The sequence below is a fragment of the Sebastes fasciatus genome, chromosome 17 (assembly GCF_043250625.1).
Source record: "Sebastes fasciatus isolate fSebFas1 chromosome 17, fSebFas1.pri, whole genome shotgun sequence".
NCBI classification, from domain to species: domain Eukaryota; kingdom Metazoa; phylum Chordata; class Actinopteri; order Perciformes; family Sebastidae; genus Sebastes; species Sebastes fasciatus.
This window is the reverse complement of record NC_133811.1, coordinates 24,751,939-24,758,527: the sequence shown is the minus strand read 5'-3', so window position 1 is coordinate 24,758,527 and position 6,589 is coordinate 24,751,939.

The following is a 6,589-nucleotide window of genomic DNA, read 5'->3' as shown; positions in this document are numbered from 1 at the left end:
GTCTATTTCGGAATGTAAACGTTAAAACTAAATCCCCGATACTGTAGCCCGACCCGTACTGGACTTTAGAGGTTGATATTTTAGGTTTTTAAAAGAAATGCAATTATTATACATTAGCCAAATTTAGTTCATAATCAAAGAGGCGTAGTGAGTGATGTTTAACAGTTGAAGGTTAAACTTGTCAGTGCCCACCCCCCCCCCCCCTCACTCTCTCTCACTCCTCTCTCCCCCCCTCCCTCTCTCTTCCTCTCTCCCCCCTTTTTTCTCTCTGTCTCTCTCCCTCTCTCTCTCGCTCTCAGCCCCTCCCCCTCTCTCCCCCTTTCTCTCACTCCTCCCTTTCTCTCTCTATCATCCTCCCTCTCGCTCCCTTTCTCTGTCTCTCTCCCCCTTTTTCTCCCCCCTCTCTCTCTTTTCCCCTTCTCTCTCTCCCTCCCTCCTATAACCCTAACCCTATATGATAGATAACCCTAACCCTATATGATAGATAACCCTAACCCTATATGATAGATAACCCTAACCCTATATGATAGATAACCCTAACCCTATATGATAGATAACCCTAACCTTATATGATAGATAACCCTAACCCTATATGATAGATAACCCTAACCCTATATGATAGATAACCCTAACCTTATATGATAGATAACCCTAACCCTATATGATAGATAACCCTAACCCTATATGATAGGTAACCCTAACCCTATATGATAGATAACCCTAACCCTATATGATAGATAACCCTAACCCTATATGATAGATAACCCTAACCTTATATGATAGATAACCCTAACCCTATATGATAGATAACCCTAACCTTATATGATAGATAACCCTAACCCTATATGATAGATAACCCTAACCCTATATGATAGGTAACCCTAACCCTATATGATAGATAACCATAACCCTAACCCTATATGATAGATAACCCTAACCCTAACCTTATATGATAGATAACCCTAACCCTATATGATAGATAACCCTAACCCTAACCTTATATGATAGATAACCCTAACCCTATATGATAGATAACCCTAACCCTATATGATAGGTAACCCTAACCCTATATGATATGTAACCCTAATCCTATATGATAGGTAACCCTAACCCTAACCCTATATGATAGATATAGTATCTCGAAATTTCTTTTAAAAAGTCATACTTGATATGTCGAAAAAAATTATAGAATAGTATGTTGAAAAAAAAAAATCATACCATAGCATGTCAAAAAAGTCATAGTATAGTATGTTGAACATTTTTAAAAAAAGTCATAGTATAGTATGTCTAAAAAATAAGAAAGGTCATGCATGACATACTATGCCTTGTGTTCCGATAGCTCAGGAACGCCTGGAGGGAATTTCCTCAAATTTGGCACAATCGTCCACTTGGTTTAAAGGATGAACTGATTAGATTTTGGTGGTCAAAGGTCAAGGTCACTGTGATCTTACAAGACAGGCTTTTGGCCATAACTGAAGAATTCATATACCAACTACAACAATTTCACACAAATGTGTATTAGGATAAAATGATGAAATCATGACATTTTGGACAGACATGGATGTAGACTTCAACTTCACTGGTTGGCGGAGGCATACAACCATGAGGCGGTAATTCCGGTTTAAACTAAAATGGGTTAGTGCTTAGGTTGTGTGCTTAACGTTAGCAAGTGGTAACAGTTTAGGCTTTCGTGACTAAATTATATAACTCCTCAAGATACAAGCCAAGTTCCCATGTCTTGCTTGCCACCTCCTGATTAAAGTGAAGCCCCCAAGTTAGCCACAACTTCGGCTCAGTGTAGCTTAGTGGACTTTAGATATCCATCTGAGCTTTGTGCCTCCCTTTAAAAGAACTTCACAAAAGAATTAAAACTTAAACGGTTAAAGGAAGACCCACTCTACCCACTGAGCTACAGCCCCCCAACTTCGGTTTCAGTGTCTTGCCAAAGGGAACAGGGTAGGTGCATTGAGCAACTGAGCACTTAAGCTGGATGGGTTCTAAATGATAAACTCATTATCGGTCTACCCTTTAACTTCACTTCTGGTGCAAAAGAGATGACCCGACGGCCTTTAGAGCCCTTGCAATCCTCTTACCTTAAGGCTACCTCGACCTCTTGTACTACTTACTTAGCTATGTGTTACGAGGTTAATGCCCTGCATCCTCTTACAAAAGAATTGAACTTTTAGTTACCTCATCGAGCCTACTTCTGTCGTTCATGGTTTTCTCTCTCTTTTCTACCATGTGAACTTAATAAGTCTCTCTCTCCGGGACTGAGGTTATATTACTTACTGTTTTATTACAAAACGCCCACCTTTAGACTAGCACTGAGCGTATGGGAAATTATTGTAAATGCAAATTAACTTAGCGTGGGATTGCTGTGGGCAACTGTGTGGGTGTGTAGAAGTGAGTGTGCTGGTACGTGCTTCAGTGCCTACTCGCACGGGTCAGTGTGTGTGTGTGCACAATACTGTGTGTACGTGCATATTATGCGTGTGCGAATGTACTGTAAGTTTGATGACAGTCCATGGGCATGCATTTGAGAATGAGATCTTTTTATTTATCTCATACAGTTGCAGCAGCAATCCATACTTTTTATATTAAATTCTTATTGGAGTTGAGGATTGGAGTTTGAGACTTAATGAGTTTCATCTCGGAGCCATCGCTGGAGGCAGCTTTCTAAACCTCCCACGCAATCAAACATCACCTCTTTCAGATGCTGCTTAGCCGACCCCCGGCTAAGCAGCATTTGAACTCCTGCTGTCAGAAACACAGGATTTGGATAATTCATTATTGGAAGCTTATCGTAAATTTCTCGCTCACATTCGAGATGTAATGCGATGAGGAAAACACAAAAAAACTTATTTAAATGTAAGGCTCATCAAGATCATGTGTATGAGAAAGAAACTCCAAGAATGTAACTGGTAAAAAAATTTTAAAATGACAAATGCACAGATTAAAAAATAAGAAGTGAAGTAATTACAATGCAGCAACATGCCATTGTAGGAAGACTTATGCATTTGGGACATAAAATATAAAACTAAATCTAAAATATAGCCGTCGGCTCTAATCTACATAATATAAATTATGAAATCCTAATAGCCTTGACACTTGACTCCCGCCTGCTCTGGGTCATGAGCCATCTGAGCAGCTGCACACAGGTTAAATGAACCGAATCACGGGCCTAATCAACTGCTCTCTGCATCCTATTCCCTTGCGGTACGATATAATAAATGCTATTAGTTTGAGTGTGATGTCTTAGTATGCAAACAACATATCCCACAGTAACTCTCCTAAGTGGCGAAGGGGGGTTTGTGTTAGTTGGTATTTTGTCAGGCTTCTCACGGTTTGAGCGTAAATCTTCAATCAGATTTGCCTGTTTATTCACTGTAAATGAGACTGGGACAAGGAGACGGGCGGGGATTCTTCCAAGAGATTAAACAAAATCGTGTTTCAAAACGCAAAGTCTAGATAGTTGTACGTGAAATCCATCACTTTTTCCAAAATCAAGACTACACTCAAGACATGTTTAAGGCCTTGAAGTAATCTAATTAAAATACACGACACATGATGCATTTATGGTGTAAGTGATTCATCAAGTGGTAGATTTCCTTTTAGAATCAATAACTTGTGAATATTAAAGGCACAATGAGTAGGATTTGTCGGTTGCGATTTGTAAACACAACATTGAAAGTCTTCCCCTCCTCCCCGGCTCAACGAGGGTTACGGTGCTCGCCAGTGGGTGAAAGACAACAAGCTTTACCCTCTTGGCATTTTCGCCTCGCTATTTTTGCCATTTTTTCGCCGCTGTGTCCACTATTTCCGTAGCTTTCTATTGGATGCGTGCTTACGATCTGGGACCTGGTTGCTACGTTTTTATATAGGTTGACGCCCAGAAATGTCCCGAACACAGCAAAATAAGAAAATACAGGTAGAGGGCAGAGTCTCTGCAGATACAGACACCGACACATACTTCTAGTAGGTCATAAGTGATGATTATGGCGACGGCTGAGCAGCTAACGGTGCTAACAGCGCTAAAAGCGCAAACAACGGCAACAAAGCTGACAAAGCTAACAGTATTAACCTGGGGGTGAACCAGAGGTGGCTGTTACCTTTCCACGACGACGCCGTGGGTCGGGACGGCGCTATCAGCAGTAACCGCCGTGTGAGCGCAGTGCAGAACAGCGGCGATTAGCTGGGGACTCATATGCACTAACATGCACGCACAGCTGAACCGGCTATGTCAACAAAGCATAGAGAAGCTCGGATTACAACACACACAGAGGGACAGCGACTTCATTCTCTGCTCAGGTAGACATTACTCCACTATATCTTTACTTAGCAAATAGTCGTTCGCTGCTAAATTAATACATGACAGAAAAATATATCTGTACAAGTTATGGATGTTAATAATGAACCGTTTAAATGTTAACCAACATTAAGAATATTGACCAATTAATGCTATCGGTTAAACGGTTAAATTAAATATTAGAGCTTGGCTTGGGTCTTGAGGAGTTGTAGCATTTATTTACCGACAAATAAACTGTACACACACACACACGGTCTGTTGGTCACTTGCTATCGTTACACCGAGCTGACACACAGCTGACAACCTCGGAGCTAAACTAATACGGAGGAGACTTTTACTGGGAAAGTGTCTGCATGTGTCCACGACAATACACGCAGCATCGTGGCTGCTAACTCTCCCGGACGGGTGAACTGAGGACTCAGTTGTCTGTACTGCAGCTGGTGAGAAATGATGGGTTTGTGCATCGGCTTATCGTTGCAGCTGGGCGGCTTGTTAGGCACTAAAAATAGCACCGCTGTATGCAACGCACTAATCTTGCTATGGTTAGAAAAAAAAAATCTAAATTAGGATTCCTAGTAGAAGTTTTTATTAAATGTTTTGTCTAAATGTTTGAGTCAATTATCAAGCAAAGATGCTAAATGCCATTTTGTTTCACCTTCTCCAATGTGAGTTTTTTTCTGCTTTCCTCTAGTTTATATTATTTTAAACTCAATATCTTTCTTTTTGGACTGTTGGTCGGACTAAACAAGACATTTGAAAACGTTATCCAGAGTCAACTATTGTGATTAACTCACTCATTTCTTACTTTTATCTAAAGTTTTATAGACCAAAGAATTAATCTATGAAGTGAAAAAAGTAATAGATTTATTGATAATGACAATTATTGTTAGTTGCAGTCCTAATTTGCAGGCAACAAATCTGAGGATTTGTTGCTTTTCTCCATTTCATATAATCATAAAATAGACTGGAGTGTTGGTTGGACAAAACATACAATTTAAAGACGTCACATTTGGTTACTGTAAGGAGCATTTTTCACTATTTTCTAACATTTTGTAAACTAAATAACATCAGTTAATTGTAAAAACAATTGTTAAATGATTCAAAAATAAATCCCCGATACACTATGAATATTACGCCCAGACATTCTGATCTACTTCATCACTATCAGATACAACCTTATAATAAAAAAAAGAAACTTTGCCAGGTGGGAAAGAGAAGAAGAAATAAGAGTCACGAAATGCAAGAGGAAGAAATGCCAGACGGAGAACGGATTCAAAGAGGCACATGGGAAAGCAGACGACACCTCTGTAAAGACATTAGCGATTCCCAGCTGTGTGTTGAGAGCCCTCTCCCCTTCTTGTCCTCCCTCCATCCCTCTCTCCCTCTGCTCCGTGTGAAGATTAAAGCGAGCGGCATAAAGGGGAGCGCAGTCCACCTCTAAGCTAGTGTGAAGGGGAAACTTCCCCTCAGCACAAAAGTTCTGCTCTCCGCTCTTTGCCGAAGCGTGCCGCAGCTCAAATCGGCTTTGAGAAATTAATCCCTGCATTATGGAGGGAGTAAAGTAAACAAACGGAGGACAGGATGGGGACCCGAGAGCGTGAGACGGTGAGGCTTTTGTAGGTAAAAGCTTGTGTTTCTCTAGAGAAGAAGAGGCTGCGTGTGCGTGTACATGCGTGTACAGCGAGAAGGAAGAGTGAGCTCTAGAGGTGATAGGGTGGGGGTGAATGAAGGAAATGAAGCAGCAAAAGCCCGCTCAATCCTCTGGGACACTCCTGGGAGAAGAGCGTCACAGCCTTTTTTCCTGCATGGTCTTAAACCTCTCTCTCTCTGTCTCTCATATGTCCAGCTTATTACCGGCTTTGTCTTTCCCGGCTCCATTCAACCACTTTGCCCCTGTGGCAAAGAGTCATTGTCTGCAAATCCTCCTCCTGCAAGCCGTCTCTGCTTTCCCGCTCTCCTTTTTTCCCCATCCCATCTATCCACTGAGAGGGTACTTAGATAAGGCCGGGGGTTCAGTCTGACGAAATCACAACTTCCCACTGAGCAGAGATTAAACTCTGAGTGACCGAACGCACAACTTCCTCTCACTCTCTGTGGTTGGCTGGCAGACTGAAGGCTGGCGGAGAGTTCTCTTCTATTCTTTTCTTTTTTTTTGACAGTTTAAACACCCGTCTGTCTGGACGCCTCCTGAGACTCTTCATAAGTGCACTTTCACTCTCTCTCTCTCCGCTTGTCTGCTTGTTGCCTCTCGCCGTCTCGCCATATATCTGCCGTCTATCATCT